Source organism: Eurosta solidaginis, chromosome 5 (genome assembly GCF_040869045.1).
Source record: "Eurosta solidaginis isolate ZX-2024a chromosome 5, ASM4086904v1, whole genome shotgun sequence".
In the NCBI taxonomy this organism is placed as follows: Eukaryota; Metazoa; Arthropoda; class Insecta; order Diptera; family Tephritidae; genus Eurosta; species Eurosta solidaginis.
This window is the reverse complement of record NC_090323.1, coordinates 267,761,274-267,780,620: the sequence shown is the minus strand read 5'-3', so window position 1 is coordinate 267,780,620 and position 19,347 is coordinate 267,761,274.

Below are 19,347 nucleotides of genomic sequence, written 5' to 3'. Positions count from 1 at the left end.
TGTGTGTGATTGTTCGGTGTCAACTGTTCGCGCTAATTGCTTTTGAGTTAGGTATGATGCGACACATACGTACATATGTACATAGCATTCGCTGCGTTATTTAAATTCGGGCGTAGGTTTATAGGCATGTATGAATGTACATATATATGTATTTTCATATCATATCAGCAGAGAATTTAAACACAATGAGAAGGCGTTTTTGCTAGATTCCAACTTTTTTGCATGTGAACACGTCTTGCACTTCACCACACACAATCCAATTTCAATGTTAACCAGTTAACAGCAGAAAATTCTCTGTCAACAGTTTCAGCTGGTGTATAAGTTCTCTGGATTTTCTCTTAATATGATTTCTTTGTGGGAATATAGGTATTTAGTAGGATTAATTAAATTTAAATTTTATTACTTGTAGCAATATATTTGCTCGTTTTATGATTTAATATGAATTTGAACTTAATTAATATAATAATAGCAATATATTTGCTTGTTTTATGTTGATGCAAATTGCAGAAATTTTGCTTATTTCTTTACAAACAAAAACCTATTCATATACCCAAAATATGCCCTTTCATGAAATGTACATATGTAAATTAATCATACATTTATGAATTATCCCATCCCTTTTTGTTAATAAATTAAAATGTTAGGAAAATGTATGCAAATTGAAATATGCATGCAAATAGTATTTTGCCGACGGCATTTGCACACTTGGAATTTCTGTGCACACAAAATCCATTGCATATTTATAAAACGTTAATTTGCATAAAATGTTTGCATATTAACCAGGGATGCACCTTAACGTTAAGCTAATCGTTTATCAAAAAATTTCCACCGTTTCCGTTGAAACACTTCGAAATATTATCGATAAAGAAATTATCAAGATAAATTGTATCTCGTTTTTAACCGAAACGAAAAGCTTTCGTTAACGTTAAAAACGTTAACGAAAACGTGATACTTTATGTTTGAATTGTGCTGGCAATGCTATAGCCATGGTGAAGCCGTAAGGTGGCAACAACGAGCGCACATACACACACAAACTCTATGTAATTTGTTTGTGTAATTCGTTGGTGGTAATGTCAAAAATACTCTGAGAAATGTTCGTACTGTCAAAATTCATGAGAAAAGTTGCAATCAGCTTGGATAATGCTTTCACCTTTAATGACTCCGCCATCAATCAGCTTTGCCAGCATAGTTTGAAATTGATAATCAACATAAACGATTTGATTTCGTTTTGATATGGCAGAAAACGAAACGAAATCATTTCGTTAATTTGACGATCTTAACGTTAATAAACGAAACGAAATGACTTCGTTTCGTTTATTAACGTTGATTATCGTAACGAAATGATATCGTTTCGTTGGTTAAGCATGCCTGATATTAACCATGAAGTATGAATTATTAATAAATTGAAAAAATGAAATAAATAAAATATTTGATAACAATTGAATAAATAAAAAAATATTTAGTTATTATTTGGACTATGGGTGGGAGGGGAGGTATCTATAAAGAAATTTCCTAAAGCATTTTATATGTGTTATTCAGTACAATGATGTAAGTACCTATGTACTTGAATATTTTCAAAGGCGGTTTGATAAGCCAAGTCAAAATTAAATACATTTGACCTGCCTCAAATCAACCCTTAAATATGTAAATAAGACCAACAATACACAAAAGACATGTGCCTGTTGATCAGATGTTGAGCATTGGTATCATTGAATATATAGTATGTATGAAAATACAAACCAAAGCAAAAAAGTACAAATGTACATACATATATACATATTCAATAATACTACAATTAAAGGCAGACATGTATAAAAAGCTTGGTCGCTTTGATGCTGTGGCAGTGTCTTAAGTTATTATTAAAACAACTCGTCGCTTTCCGCGTTATGAAGCGACCAAATCAATTATGGCAATCCGCGTATACGGCCATGTATATGTAAATATCAATGCTCGTAGCAATTAGCCGACGAAATACAATAGGCACGAGCCAAATTATGTGTCGTCGGTGGTTAAAAGTGTTGCCGTTTATACCTTTAATAACTCACAGCTAAAAGGGGAATTTATTATAAAATTAAAATAAACGAATTTATTGCTCTTTTGCGAAATAATGTTATATTTCTTCGTAAAATTACTTTAATTTATTTCGCCGCTCCCATATATTAATTTTTATCTATGAAAATAATGTAAAATTCTTGCTTTGTACTGACATGTGGTAAACAAGTCAGCATATACAGTATGACGTCACAGTGCGAATTCGGGCCAGAAACGGGCCACTCTTATGTAGCAACTGCAACACAGTTGCTGCAAATTTGGCAGCGTGACTGCGCGAACAATTTTTCGGCAGAATATGATAGGGGGTTTCATATAGCAAATAAAAATGTACATAACCTGTGACAACTCGACAATTCAGGATATGGGAAAATTATTTGCAATAATTTATATAAACAATGGATGGAAAGTTTTAGATTATATAGTTAATAGGCGTGTTTTTTAACACGCGTATATCCGTTTACGCTTAAACTTTATATTGACTGCTAAGAGACAAACTATAAATACACCTCTGAAATTGCTGCGCATAAATTTTGTCCTACTAAATTTCAATACGCATTATACTCAGATGTAACTGAAATATGTGTCTTTGTTTCACCCTGTACACTAATTCTATGTATTATATGTGTGTCCACAATTCATCGCAACTGATTCAGCTATATGTTATACCCTATGGCCATCAGAGCGTTGCGTCTCCGCTTTTCGGTACACCCTGTTGCTGTAGCTAGTTGTTTTACCACAGCCGCTAGATGGGTCTCCTAAGCATTATCTAAGCGAAGATAGGCGTTTTTTAACACGCGCAAACGAAACGTATACGCGCGTGTTAAAAAACACGGCTAATATGTTAGTGGACAATTACTAGGCAATATCTGTGCATGTTTATTTGCATTTTTTACTACCATATTAGTACTTTCATATAGGCTTATAAATAGTTTGGTATTATTTCATAGGAAAAGTGCGGGGTTATGAAAGTAGTTATGCTCGTCATAATGAATACCCCCAATATGCATCGAAGTTGGAATTTATAAAATCGCAAAAATTTGTCTTTTGACGATTTTATCAAATGCCATGTTGCCGAATCCTATCACCAATTCGGACAACTTAAGAAGAAGCATTTACGAATGAAAAATCAAGAGGAAGCTAGTTTTCAGGATTTTGCGATTTATATACAAAACATGAGCATACATATGTACATATGTATGTGTGCTTGTGCGTATGGTTGGATGGTTGAAGTGAATTTTGTTTTGTTTGTCAACATGCGAATATAAAAATATTTCTTAGCTTACATATGAACATAGATTTGTACATATGCTTGTGCGTAAGAATAGTTTTTGTAGGAAGTGGTTGATTGAAACAGTTTGTCTTTTATTTGAAAATGTGAATGTGCAATCATTTGTTAGCTTATGCATGGATATATTGGTATCAATGAAGTGGGTGGGAAATGGGGGTGTAGGCTGATCTTTAGTTTAGGAATATATGTGTGTACATATATACCAATCTAGGTTTGTTTATACCCACTCACCATTTAGGTGATTAAATTTTCAATTTCCCTACATATCAGTATAATTTGATTACTCTTTCTGACAAAATAATGAGTTACCATACAATTGAACAAAAGAAATAATCAAATATGAATACTTTAGCGTTTTACTGAAAAGTAGAATTTTTTATATCCATAAATCCGTTTATGAGTTATAGCTGTGTAGACAAAAAATTTATGATTTTTTACTACATTTTGGCAATTTGCCACGCCCCTATAACATATGTCTTCAAATTATATTAACTGTACCATCTCACGTATCTAAGCTTTCAAATGCAAAAAACCGTTTTAAAATCGGAGCTTTCTGTGTGAAGTTATGTGCATACATGGCATTTAGCGACTTTATTTTATAAGATTTATAGATAGATAGATGTGTTTGCACAGCTGAAATGTGTTATCAAATTGATGTGTATGTGTGCAGTAACCGTATTTTTAATGAATAAATATGGAAAAGAACAAAGGGTACACTTAATTAGTTTGATTTGTTTCCAAACTTCTAACACTTTCTATTGTATACTGCCAGAAAGCCATAGTTGGGAGCAGTGAACTAAAGTTTGAACAACAACACTGCTCGCACTTACGTGGCCCAATAAATCGCCAAACATTCGCAGTCGCGGAAATAATCACGCAGTGATAAACTCCCCTGAAATATTTTTTTGTTTTTGAAATGATCCTGAAATAGTTCCGAAAACAACGAAGAGATCTGGCGATAGCTAAAAAATGTTCGGTAGCAGTCCTTCCGATATGATTCCCGAAACAATCCAAAAATATTTTCGAAAACAATCTTGAAATATATGGAGATAGTCCCGAAACAGTCTCGACGATATTATTATGAAAATGAGCATGAAATTGTACCAAAGCAGCCCCGAGAAGATCTCGAACACAGTCCCTAAACGGTCCCGAAATAGTCCTAGAAAATCTTGAAATAGCCCCGAAAATGTTCCTAAAATAATCCTGAAACGGTTCTTAAATAGTCGTATTAATCCTAAGATTACGAAAATATTCCCGAAACGGCACGAAACAATCAAGAAAACAATCTAGAAAATATTATGTTTGGTTTTACTGGCCTGTAAATAATTAATTATTATATTAATTTGTTGTCTTCAAGACCAAGTTCATTATTTTTGTAAAATGTATATTTTACAAGTCATATTGTAACGATTTTACTTGCAATTCCCCTTATTTGCAATCTTCTGCTGAGTTCGAATCACTAAACTGTTGAATAAATAACTCCAATATTTAATAATGCAAAATGGCCTTTATTAAAGTACTTCACAATAACACTCAAACTTTGCAACGAATAGCTTGCTTAATAACCAAACTGATTGATAGCTAAAATGAAATTCAACCTTCGCATCTTCTAGGCGCTTCCAGAATTAACTAGTCCAGCAGCTCTGAAACTTCTCAGCTGTAACTACAATTGCACAATTTTATAGTTTTTCTCATTGCATACTTATAGGAGTATCTCAGATATATGCATGTGTTTGTGCATTGACTCTCCGCTGCTCGTATACGTACATGGTACATATGTGTAGACGCAATTATTGTTTCGTTTATGTAGATACATAATGATTGATCTATGGATGTGAATTCTCGTCACTGCTTAGCATCGGTTTATAGACGATAGCATCGCTCAGTGCTGCTAACATTCGTTACACTGCCCTCCACCTAAGTCTGATCGTCCCGATCAGACAAATCTCTCGATCTAAACGCTGCTAACCTCTCCAAATGAACCACTTTCATTTTGGTTCGTGGTTTGGTAGTGGTTTGTATGCGGTACACTACATCGTTGATCCGTTTTACAACTTTGTATGGGCCTTCCCAGTTACACTGCAATTTCGGAGACAAACCTTTTTTTCGTTGTGGGTTGTATAGCAGCACCAAATCTCCTTCCTGAAACCCTTCCGAATTAATTGCTTTATCATACCTCGCTTTCATCTTGTCACTCATAATCTTTGCTCGTTGCCTTACCAGATCATGTATCTCTCTCAACTCTTCTTCCAAGACACCAGTGATTTCTTGACATTCCTCTCCGCATCGCCATCTATCCCATACTTCAAATCAGCTGGCAGTCGAAGGTCATTGCCAAAAATTACCTTTGCGGGAGTTTGGCCTGTTGTGTCATGTACTGCCGATGGGTAGGCCATCAAGAATAATGATATGTGTGTAACCCAGTCTTTATGGTACTTGTCTACTACTTTCCTTAAATGCTCTTTCAATGTTCTATTGAAACGTTCCACCATACCATCGGACTGAGGATGCAATGCAGTTGTCCGTGTTTTTTGAATGCCCAACTTCTTGCACATTTCTTGGAACACAGCTGATTAAAAATTCCTGCCTTGGTCAGAATGTAACTCCATTGGTACACCATACCTTGCAACCCATTCGTTTTTAACCACTTCTGCTACTGTTTCTGCTTCTTGGTTTGGGATTGGGTATACCTCTGGCCATTTTCTGAAATAATCCATAACCACCAGTACGTATTTGTTTCCGCGGTTGCTAGTAGGAAATGGACCTGCGACATCCATGGCGATCCTTTCAAATGGTGCACCTGAAATATACTGCTTCATCTGGCCATGACTTCGGGTTTTGGGCCCTTTCGCTCTGTTGCATACCTCGCAGTTGGCAATCCACTCTGTGACCGACTGACGGCAACCAACCCAATATAATCTCTGCTTAATTTTCTCGAGTGTCTTCGTGATTCCAAGATGACCTCCATTTGGACCATTGTGCAGCTCGCTGAGCATGTCAGGAATCCTCTTTCTGGGAACAAGTATCAGTTTCTTCTTGCATTGACCATCCTCACTCTCCTATACTCGATGCAAGCAACCGGATATCAATTCTAAACTGTTCCACTGTGCCCAATATGACTTCACAATGGGACTCTCTGCTGACATCTCCTCTCTGTTTCGTCTTTCGTTTCGTTCGAGCCCTTGCATGACATGTGACAGATCTGTATCTTCTAGCTGACACTTTCTTAGTTGTTCCTTGTCCCATTCATCGGTACACGTTATAGTCATTAGCCGGACATCGAGAATGTCTTCTTTAGCCTCGGCCTTTGAACAGTGCTTGCATTCCAAACTACATGGTCTTCGTGACATTGCATCGGCATTTCCATGGGTACTACCTTTTCGATGCTCAATGGAAAAGTCATAGCTTTGTAGTCGCTCGATCAACCGTGCCAATTGTCCTTCCCGATTACGGAACTGCAGAAGCCATTTCAACGCTGCGTGATCTGTCCTGACACGGAATCGCTGGCCGTAGAGGTATTTGTAAAAAGTTTAATACACTGTACCAATGCCAACAGCTCTCTCCGCGTAACACAGTAGTTCCTCTCTGGTTTTCCAATCGAACGGCTGTAATATGCAACTACCTTCTCCTGTCCATCGACCAGTTGTGATAAAACGCCTCCTATAGCATATCCACTCGCATCTGTATCTAGAATAAATGTTGCTCCTGGAATCGGATATGCTAACATTGGGGCAGTGCACAAACGCTCCTTCAATGTTTGGAAAGCCACTTCTTGCTCCTTCTTCCATTCAAAAGCTTTGTTTTTTCTTGTAAGCTCATGGAGGCTATGGGCTACGCTGGAAATATTTGGTACAAATCGGCGGTAATATGTGCACAGCCCAAGGAAACTTCTCAATTCATGCAGATTCTGTGGTCTTAGCCAATCCTTTACTGCCTCTATCTTTTCATTCGCTGTACGGATACCTTCTGTCGTTACCTTGTGACCCAAATAATTTACTTCCTTTTTAAACAGCGCACACTTTTTGGGACTTAACTTCAGACCAGCGCCAGCTATTCTCTGGAAAACTTCATCTAAGTTTTTAAGATGTTCATCAAAGTTCTTGCCCAATACGATGACGTCGTCCAGGTACACCAAGCATGTTTTCCAATGGAGTCCTTTCAATAACTGATCCATGAGTCTCTCGAAAGTGCATTACATAGTCCAAAAGGCATTACTGTAAATTGCCAAAGATCATCTCCGACGCTGAAGGCTGTTTTCTCTTTGTCTTCCTCCTTCACCTCCACATGCCAGTAGCCGCTTTTTAAGTCCAGTGTGGAAAACCATTCCGTACCAGATAGCGAGTCCAGAGTGTCGTCAATTCTTGGCAATGGGTAGCTATCCTTTTTCGTAACGTCATTCAACTTCCGGTAGTCCACCCAAAACCACGCAAAAATTCATCCTTCTTCTTTACAAGTACTACCGGTGAGCTCCAGGGACTAGCTGATGGTTCGATGACGCCGCTATCGCTCATTTCTTGTATAATTTGACTTACAACTTCCCGCTTCGCCAGTGGAACACTACGTGGAGCTTGACGGATCGGCTTCGCATCTCCAGTGTCAATTTGATGTTTCACAACATTGGTGCGGCCTGGTTTGGAACCATCCTGGTCAAATATGTTTGCGTACTTTAAGAGCAGTTGCTTTGCCTTGCTCTGATAATCTTCCTCTAGCCCCTCCGTCCATGCCGTGATATCATTTGAAAGATCAGTATTACTAAATGAAACGTGTTCCTGGAGCTGTTCACAGTTAATAATTACTTCAGCCTCTTGGCATCTTCCCAAAATAGCTCCTTTGGTCAGTTTGAGTGGTGACTTAAACTCATTGAGTACTCTTACCGGAATACGTCCATCTTGTTTTGTCATAGCCAGGGTTTTTCCTACAAGTATGTTCGGTGCTGATTTGTTTGCTGCTTCGACAACCCACAATTTGTTTGTCCCACAATCTCCATCAACCTTTGCCCAGATGACTGCTTCTGATTTTGGTGGTATTTGCTGACTCTCTTCCACCAGCACTCGCTTACTGCTGTAGCCTCTCTCGTAGCCGAAATTAAGTGGCACATCCATGTTCTTATATCGCATAGTCTTGCTTTGCATATCGATTTTGATGCCTTGGTTGATTAAGAAGTCCACTCCAATTATGATTTCATCAACAATACCTGCCACTATAAAATTGTGTAATACCGTGACGTTCCCAATTGCTACTTCACATTCTACTTCTCCAATTACCTGGGTGTCCTCTCCCGTGGCTGTACGTAATCTTGCTCCAAGCAATGGTCTTATCTTTTTGTTGACTAAATCCGCTCGAATGATGGAATGAGATGCACCCGTATCTACAGTCAGTAAACGTTCCTTTCCATCCACATGTCCTCCAACATAAAGATTGCTCGATCTTCTTCCAATCTGCGAGATAAAGATTATGGGGCATTCAATTGCGGGAGCCAGCTGCCGCCCCTTGCGGCTGACTCGATTTAGTTTAACGATTAAGTGGTCTTGGAGATTTGTTAATCTCCTTCTGCTCTGCGTTTACGACCACCCACATTATTGGAACTGTTAGGGTTGGTGTTGCAATAGCGCGCAATATGCCCTGGCTTTCCACACTTAAAGCATTTGACTGCATTATTATTCTTGTGCTGCATACCCTTCAATGCTTCCAAAATTGTGTCTACCCAGTCTGGCCTTTCCACTTCCACGCGATGAGCTTTGTATGCGGGCTTACTCAAAAGTGACGCTGTTTCCTGAGTCAGTGCGTGGGATACCGTTTCAGCAAATGTTAGTTTTGGATTCGCATTTGTAGCCCGCTTCGTTTCCACATCCCGTATGCCATTTATGAAGCTCTGGATTTTTACCCTTTAAGTGTATTCCACGGGTGCGTCCGCATTTGCAAGATGAGCCAATCTTTCAATATCTGAAGCAAACTCCTGCAATATCTCATTTGCTTTTTGGTAGCGGTTTTGCAACTCAATTTGGAATATCTGTTTTCTATGCTCGCTTCCATAACGTCGTTCTACAGCAGCCACCAATGTGTCATAGCTGTTCCGTTCGTCCTCTGGAATAGTCTGTAAGATTTCGGCAGATGGTCCTTTCAATGCTACGAAGAGTGCAGCAACTTTATCTTCCGCATTCCAGTTATTTCCTGCCGCGGTCTTCTCAAACTGTAGCTTAAAGACCTGGAAAGGAACAGAACCGTCAAAGGATGGTGTTTTTACCTTTGGATTACTCGCTGAAACAGATGGGGGATTTAATTGTAATTCCTGGATCCTATCTTTCAAAGCATCCATCTCTGCCACTATTTTATCCTGTCGACCCCTGAAGCCTTCATGAAACTGGGTTAGTTTTTCTTCCATATGCGCTTCCAGTTTCGATGATATACGGACTTCCTGCTCTTCTAGTTGTGTGGAGATCTGAGATGATATCTGTGCTGAAATTTGTGCCGACATTTCGGAAATACGCGTCTCCTGTGCTTCAATCTTAGATGTTATGCGTGTTTCTTGCGATTCCATCTGTGATGTTATGCGTGTCTCCTGCGATTCCAGTTGAGATGACATTTGTGACGACATTTCTGAAACGCGTGCCTCCTGTGATTCCAGTTGGGATGCCATATATGTCTTCTGTTCTTCCATCTTCGATGTTATTCGTGTCTCTTGGGATTCCAATTGTGATGACATATACGTTTTCTGTTCTTCCATCTTGGATGTTAAACGTGTCTCCTGCGATTCCAGCTGAGATGCCACTGTCGATGTTTGCGCAGTTATTGCAGCCAATATAATGTTCAAGTCTGTGCTCGTAACTGTCTGCGATGTTTCGTTTTTCTCTTCAATTTTTGGTGTTGTTTCGTCCCCATCAGGATAAAAGACAAACTCGTCCACATCAATTCCTTGCGACTCCATTATCTCTCGTAGCCGTGCTTGAAGTTCGATCTTATTGCCTCTTGTATTTAATCCACTGTTCTCCAACTCCTTTTTCAGTTGCTGGATCTTCAATTCACTGAACTTTGCCATGTCCAAGTTGTATTCCCAATCTTCGGAATTTATTCAACAATTCCTCTTCTGACACCAATTGTAACGATTTTACTTGCAATTCCCCTTATTTGCAATCTTCTGCTGAGTTCGAATCACTAAACTGTTGAATAAATAACTCCAATATTTAAAAATGCAAAATGGCCTTTATTAAAGTACTTCACAATAACACTCAAACTTTGCAACGAATAGCTTGCTTAATAACCAAGCTGATTGATAGCTCAAATGAAACTCTACTATTCAAAATAATACTGCTCTTGCTCGCTAGATAGCGTCTTAGTCGATACTGCTTGACAACTCAAATCAAACTGAATTCCAGCGCCCCTACAATTGCCGCCTTTTATACTCTTCGATTTCAACCTTCGCATCTTCTAGGCGCTTCCAGAATCTACTAGTCCAGCAGCTCTCAAACTTCTCAGCTGTAACTACAATTGCACAATTTTATAGTTTTTCTCATTGCATACTTATAGGAGTATCTCAGATATATGCATGTTTGTGCATTGACTCTCCGCTGCTCGTATACGTACATGGTACATATGTGTAGACGCAATTATTGTTTCGTTTATGTAAATACATAATGATTGATCTATTCTGTATTCTGATCTATAATGAATTCACATCCTCGTCACTGCTTAGCATCGGTTTAGAGACGATAGCATCGCTCAGTGCTGCTAACATTCGTTACAATATTATATTAATTTATTATACATAGAAAACGAGTAAATCAGAAAAAAACAAAGTTCATAGACCGTATAGCTGACTATTTCAAAACCCATTACGGTTTATCATCAGCGATAAACACATTGAGGGCTTGACGTTTAGCTCATCAGGCCATCAACGCACTTTCCAAGTTTCTACTTATAACTCGTTTTCTACTGTTTGTTGTTTTTTTTACTCTATACCACCGTGCGCCAAGCAAATGCTATTATCTCATTAGACGATAATCCCGAAATAGTGCCGACGAAGTCCCGAAATAATCCTGACGGGATCCAGGACGGATCCGAAAACCATGCAGAAATGATTCTTGAAGGTTCCCTAAATAATCCCGAAAAAGCCCGAAATTACCCTGACGGGATCCCGAAAGTCATCCAGAAATGATTTCGGAAGGCTCCCCAAATGATCCCGTATTATTCCCGAAATTACCCTGAAGGGAACCCTAAAACCATCCATAAATGATCCAGGAAGGATTCCCTAATGATCCCGCAATAGTCCCGAAAAGGTGCCAAAATAACCCCGACGGGACCCGGATGGATCCAGTAAACTATACAGAAATGATCCCGAAAGGGTCCCAAAATGATCTCGAAAAAGCATCGAAATAACCCTGACGGATCCCGAAACCTATCCAGTATTGATCCCTGAAGGGTCCGCAATTGACCCCGAAATAGTTCTGAAAAAGTCCCGAAATTACCCTGACGGGATCCCGAAACCATCCAGAAATTATCCCGGAAAAGTCCCCAAATGAACCCGAAATGAACCTGATGGAACCCCGGACGGATCCCGAAAATCATCCAGAAATGATGCCGAAAGGGTCCCCAAATGAACACGAAAAAGTCCAGAAATGACTGCGAAGGGATCCTGAAAAAGTCCCGAATTGATCCCGACGGGTTCCGGACGGATCCCGAAAACCATCAAGAAATGATGGTTGAAGATACCCCAAATGATCCGAAATAGCCCGAAATGGCCCCGACGGGATCCAGAAATGATGCCGGAAGGACCCAAAATGACCCCGAAAAAGTCCCGTAATGATCCCGGAAACCATCAAGAATTTATCTCTCAAAGGTACGTAAATAATCCCGAAAATACCCCGACGGGATGCCGGACGGATCCCGAAATGATCACCAAATAGTCCCCAAAATGTCCCAAAATAACCCCGACGGGATCCAGGACGGATCCAGTAAACTATACAGAAATGATCCCGAAAGGTTCCCAAAATGATCTCGAAAAAGCAGTGAAATAACCCTGACGGAATCCAAGACGGATCCCGAAACCCATAAAGAATTGATCTCTGAAGGGTCCGCAATTGGTCCTGAAAAAGTCCCGAAATTACCCTGACGAGAACCCGAAAACCATCCAGAAATGGTCCCGGAATGATCCCGGAATAGTCCCAAATTACCCCGACGAGATGACAGACGAATCATCCAGAAATGATGCCGGATGGGTCCCCAAATCATCCCGTAAAAGTTCCGAAATTTCCCTGATGTGATCCCGGACGAATCCCGAAAACAATCCAGAAATAATCCCATAAGGATCCCGGAATAGTCCCAAATTACCCCGACGGTATCACAGACGAATCGTAAAGAAATGATGCCGGATGGGTCCCCAAATCATCCCGAAATAGTCCCGTAAAAGTTCCGAAATTACCCTGATGTGATCCCGGACGAATCCCGAATACTATGCTATTTACCCCAAATGGCTACTTTGCAGCTTTCGAGGACATGCCTTCTCGATATTCCTCCCTGTGACTTCCAGCTTTAGAAATTAATGTCTTGCCATCGTGACTACTTTTCCACGTGGGCCTGGGGCTGCACATTGCGCACTCAGCAGTCTTGTCACCTTCAGTCGGCCGCTGCTTCTGTTATTCCTCCCGGAGCCTGATCCTCTCAAATCAGTAGCGGTATCAAGAGTTTGGCACAACAAAAGGCCTGCTCCCACCGTTTCGCGGAAAGTTTTGCATGCTCGTTTTAGAACTCTTACAAAATTTTTGCTCTTAAGCCACAATAGAGGTGAGTGTTTGGCGCAAGGGTGCCCAAAAGGCAGACGAGCGATACATGTGTACACAGGTGGATCCAAACTATTGGAAGGAGTAGGGTCTGCGGTATACTGTGCTGATCCGGAAATAAACAGATCCCACAGACTGCCAGGCCACTGTAGCATTTTTCAAGAAGTATTAGCCGTAACCAAAGCAGTAGAAACACTGGAAGAAAATAGCTTAAACTACAGCTTTGTCAACTTCTATACTGACAGCCAAGCAGAAATTAACGCAATAAGCTCGCATAGTACAGCATCTGAAAGTGTGTTAGAGTGTAAGCAATCCCTGGGAAGAATCGGATCAAGGAGAAGCATACATTAGAGGTTTACCCCAGTCACTTAATCACCGGCGGCGGCGGCGCAGGGCGCAGAGGAAGTAAAAGAGCTCTCTCGCAGTACCGTGCAGCACTAAGATTTGTACAGCGCTTGGGAGCAGTGGTCGACCCAACAGAAGTGGAGATCGAGCGCTTGGAATGGGCCCATGAAGCGTAGAAGTAGGTCGAAGGCAGTTCAAAAGGTTTGCTGCGAGAAACCCTCGGTTATGCAACCGGTACGAGGAGGAAGAAGCGTCGAATGGCAGAATGAAGAGGCAACGTTCGGCGGAAGGCGACAAGCCTGTTTTGAAGAGGCAGAAAGGACCCAGTCCTAGAGCCGCGAGGCATTACAGTCGCATAGACAAGACAAGTAGGCCCAAAGCTGTAAGACAGATGGGCTCCAATAGCGACGTAGCAACTACCTCGAAAGCTGCGAGTCAGAGGGAAGTTCCAATTACGGAAGTAGGAGATAAGCCAAAGGGAGATAACGCTAAGACTCCGGCTTTCTCGGAGGCGCTAAAGGGAGTTAACGCTAAGTCTCCGGCTTTCTCGGAGGTGCCAAAGGGAGATAACACTAAGACTCCTGCTTTTCCCGAGAAGATGAGTGATGTGGCAAAGCAGTCACTGACTGTGGCGCTGGTCGATCGTAGCAGTCCTTTCGGACAAATGACTACTGAAAGGTGGAGATCTGTGGAAAGGGAGCTTATTAGCTTAATGCTTAAGATGATGCGGGAACAACCAAGTAAGCCCCTTCCAACCTTTGATTCCGAGGGATGGTATAATGGTGTGAAGATTATAGCGTGCGACGACATCGCGAGCTTGCGGTGGCTGGAGGAAGTGGTTCCAAACCTCCAAAGGCAAGGCACGACCGCGCGGTTTGAGTTGGTGGATAAAGCCCAAATCCCAAAAGTACCAAAAGTTAAGGTATGGATACCATGCGTGAGTCGGAGGATACAATGCGACTTCTGCAGAATCAGAATCCGAACATACCGACACAGGATTGGAAGGTACTTACTGTATATCGGCCTACCGAGGATGGAGGATATATTGTACACGCAGCTTGGCAAAATGTCCTTTGGCACTGGCAAAATCTACATGCGACTCAGGAAAAGAAGTCCCGAAGAAAAAAACCCTAACACGCTAGAGGTGGGCGAAGTCGAAAAGGACCTCAAAAGCCTAAGGGAAAAAAGACAGGTGGAGGTCCCCGACGTCACCACGAACATGCTAGAAGAGGACCAACCGCTAAATGGTGCTGTGACTCGCACAGAGGAACACCCGGCACAACAGTCACGAGAGGCTGAAGGGGGCCTGCAATACTCTAAATCAAAAGGGCAAGGGGAGGACGACGACGTCAAGACGAAGGTGCTGGAGGGGGACAAACAGCCCAATGGTGCTGCGAGTCCTACAGATAAACCTCCAACACAGTAAAGTGGCATCGAGCGAACTCCTCCTAACCCTTGAGGAGGTTTCGTTTGACGTGGCGCTGATCCAGGAGCCGTGGCTCTCATCGGGAGGAAAGGTTTCTGGACTTAGCACGCGCGCGTTTGTCGTTTACTACGCGCAAACGGAAGGACGGGTGCGAGCTGTAGTAATGGTAAGGAAACAGCTGCATTCATATATGCTCCCTAATTACTCCACTGAGGATCTCGTAGCGGTGGCCGTTGAGCAAAAGAATAAGCAGGCATTTATCCTAGCGTCCTGCTACATGGCGCATGCAGCGGAGGTTACACCGATGGAGTGCAAAAGGCTAGTACAGGAGGAAGAGCGCAAAGGGCGGTTGGTCATAGGCGCAGGTGCAAATGCGCACCACATTGCGTGGAGAGGAGCAGATACGAACGAGAGAGGCGAATCTCTGTTTTGTTACATCCTGCAAACCAATTTGCAGATAGCCAACAGGGGAAATGTCCCTACATACATTGATCCAACATCCAGCAATGTTCTGGATATTACATTGAGCTCAGAGCGTGATATATCAAGGTATGATTGGATGGTTCTTGATAGACCATCCTTCTCCGACCATGCGTATATCAGCTTCACCATCCCCCTAAAGAGGGTAGAGAAGGGAGGAACCTTTAGAAACCCTAGGTCAATGAACTGGACTAAATTCCAGAAACATGTAGAAAAAAACTGGGACAACCCAAAGAGGTTGCTAATGTAGAGGAACTCGAGGAGTCGAATGAATTCCTAAAAAGGACGCTTATGACTGCGTATAACAAAGCTTGCCCTCTAAGAAGATTCAGAGGAAAAGCAAAGCCGCCATGGTGAAGCAATGAGCTCAGTCTTCTAAGAAGACAGGTAAAAGAAATGTTTAAGCTCGCAAAGACCGCGGAAAGCGAAGCGTGTCGGGACGAGTACAGGGATCTACTGAGGATCTACAAGCGTGAAATTACCAGGGCGAAGAGAAACTCATGGAAAAGTTTCTGTACGGACATAGAGTGCTCCAGCGAAACAGCACGGTTGAAAAAAGTCCTAGCAAAGGGAAACATAGTCCAGGGACTAATAAATAATGAGAACGGGGAATGGTCACGTAATAGTGAGGAATCCCTTGGGGTGCTTCTCGATACACATTTCCCATCGGGAGACGTTTTAGAAGAGCCAGGAGACATCACTCACACTTCGATCATGGAGCTAGTAGTGCCGGGCTGGGTGACCGATACCAAGATCGAGTGGGCAGTGAAGACGTTTTCTAAGTTTAAATCGCCGGGCCCAGATGGTATATTCCCAGCCATGCTACAAGTCTCAAGTAGGGCGGTCGTGGAATGGCTTAAAATAATATTCGATGGGTGCATAAGACTGAATCATGTACCGCACTCTTGGAGACTGCTCGTGTAGCTTTTCTACCAAAGGCGGGGAAGATCGGTCACGTGTATCCCAAAGATTATAGACCCATTAGCTTAACATCATTTCTACTCAAAACCTTTGAGAGGCTGATAGATGTGTACATAAAGTCCAACGTGGATGAAAAGCTGCTCTCCACAACACAGCATGCGTACACCAAAGGCAAGTCGGTAGACACCGCATTGCATAGGGTGGTAATAAGCATAGAGAAATCCCTCGAATATAAGGAGTATGCTCTAGGAGTCTTCTTTGACATTGCCAGGGCTTTCAATAATGATGCAAAATGGGCGATTATGGATGGTCTTAATTACATTAAAGTACATCCTGCCTTAATCAGATGGATCGGCTGCATGTTAAATTGTAGAAAGATTACATCACAATGGGGATTGTACGAGGCCACAAAATCAGTGGACAGGGACACGTCGCAGGGAGGGCTGCTACCACCACTGCTGTGGACGCTGGTCATCAACCAACTGCTCAGGCAATTCGATGCGGGACCCGTAAAACTTACGGCTTACACAGATGACGTTGCAATTGTCATAAGTGGAAAGTGCCTTCCACCGATTAGTTCCTTGATGGATAGGGCACTTCGGGATATTCATACCTGGGCATCTAATGTCGGGTTGAAAGTCAATGCGGAGAAGACGGATTTGGTCTTGTTTACAAAGAGGTACAAGGTCCCAAATTGGACCAGGCCTAAGTTAGGAGGGGTGACCTTACTGGAGAAACCTTGCACAAAATATCTAGGAATCATCCTCGACAGAAAGCTGTCATGGAAGCTCAACGTGGAGGAGAGGGTCAAGAAGGCCTCAGCGGCACTCTATGCATGTAAAAGAATGCTGGGGTGTACGTGGGACCTATCGCCCTCTCTTTCTCATTGTGTTTTTACAGCGATTGTAAGCCCTATTCTATACTATGGAGTTCTTGTTTGGTGGAAAGCCACACAAAAACAACATACCTCAAAAAATTAGAGGGGGTATGCAGACTATCGATGCTTAGCATTACGTGAGCCCTGAAAACAACCCCCCGACGGCTGCACTGTATGCCATTCTGCACATCCCGCATGTAGACCTGGTAGCAAAGAACAAAGCGTTAACGACCGCAACCAAGCTCGGTGCTTCGGGGCAGCTTGAGCGCCGACCATATGGCCATAGTAGATAGCGTCATCAATCACCAGACGAACAGACTACCTGATTCCGTATCTGCGCTTCGAGGGAGATCTTAAGGCCACAATAGAGGTGGACGGTTGGCGCAAGGGTGCGCAAATGGCGGACGAGGCGATACATGTGTACACCGATGGTTCCAAAGTAGTCGAAGGAGTAGGGTCTGCGGTATACTGCGCTGATCCGGAAATAAGCAGATCCTACAGGCTGCCGGATTACTGTAGCGTTTTCCAAGCGGAAATATTAGCCGTAACCAAAGCAGTAGAAACCCTGGAAGAGAATAGCTTAAGCTGCAACCGTGTTAACTTTTATATTGACAGTCAAGCAGCAATTAAGGCAATAATCTCGCATAGCACAGCATCTAAATGCGTGTTAAAGTGTAATCAGTCTCTGGAGAGAATCGAGACAGGGAGAAGCATACATCTATATTGGGTCCCAGGCCATATGGGAATAGATGGGAATGAAAAAGCGGACGAACTAGCTAAAACGGACGCATCCCTTGAAGCTTGCTCCGTAGATGTCCCAATTAGATTGGGCGAGATTAAGCGAAGGCGAGAGGTTCACATGATCGACCAAGCGGGAAAGGCGTGGGTTCAAACGCGGGGCTGTAAAGTGTCGAAGATTATGTGTAGGTCTTACAACCTTAGACTAACACAGTTGCTTCTATCATTAAAAAGAGAGGACTGTAGACTCATGACGGATATTCTGACTGGACACTGCCTTCTGGCGTCACATGCCTTTAAATTAGGCTTGGTCAGTGATAGCAGATGTAGTAAGTGCGGGTTGGAGGAGGAAACGATCGAGCACGTTCTGTGCTCGTGCCCTGCACTTGCCAGGCTAAGACTCCAGCAATTAGGAGTGATACAGCTGTCAGATCTAGAAGCAGGAAGTGGCTTAAGTCCCGGGAATCTTCTAGTATTTGCCAAGAGGACGGAGTTATTTTATAACATAGGTCCTGGTTTTTGATAGGGGTTTTCAGTTTGGTCGATAAAACAAACTTCTGGTAACACTACGGACTCAATCAGTCTATGTGAGGTCCTCATGGACCGGCCAATTCAACCTACCACCTATACAATAGCGTCTGAAATGTGAATTTTGATTTTCACACTTCATCCTTCAACACCCAAGTCTCCCGGTTTGACATTTCCTAAAGCTGGCGGCCCTATCCCAACTGTCCCTTGGAGTGAATCACATTGATTATAGCCTATCAGCAAGTTTAAATATTAAATATCACCTATACGTTACGGCTCCTTTTACAAATGTGAATACGTAGGCACATATATTTACCAGGTGAGGCTTTGTCCTTCGCAAGAACACTCAAAGTGGTGAAGCAAAAGCTTTCCCAAGACAGTCGAACTAGTCTGAAAACTGAAGCTACGCGTTCATCCATCATGAGCTCTTATATCATAAGGCCGGAAAACAGTAGTTAACATCTTTGAACTTAAAATCGGCCGACTTTTATTCTAAAATATCGTTTGATTTAACGAAGACTATTGAAATCGATGTTGTGACTACAAACGTCTGCAAACTTTAGTCTACATTTTAAAAATTTTATCCAGGGTACTTGTAAAATTTTAATTATGTAGACGCGCCGAGGATTATACGATTTTCAGCCATTGCACAATGACATCCACTAAGACTGCTAATGATTTCGAGGACGGCATCGTTGGCCGAATAGTCAGTCCCTAACGTTTCAAGGTGTTCCTCTGGTGTAGCTTGGCAGCATAGCGCGACAAAAGCATTCGTTGGAAAGTCTTCGGAGCTACACCTAGAGCTGCGAGGAAAGTTACGTCGACGAAGGTATGAGTTCGAAGTCGCAGTCCTATAGTTTCTGCGCTGACATATGGGGTAGGGGCCGGAGGCGTGGTAGCGATTGGTGGTATGGATTGC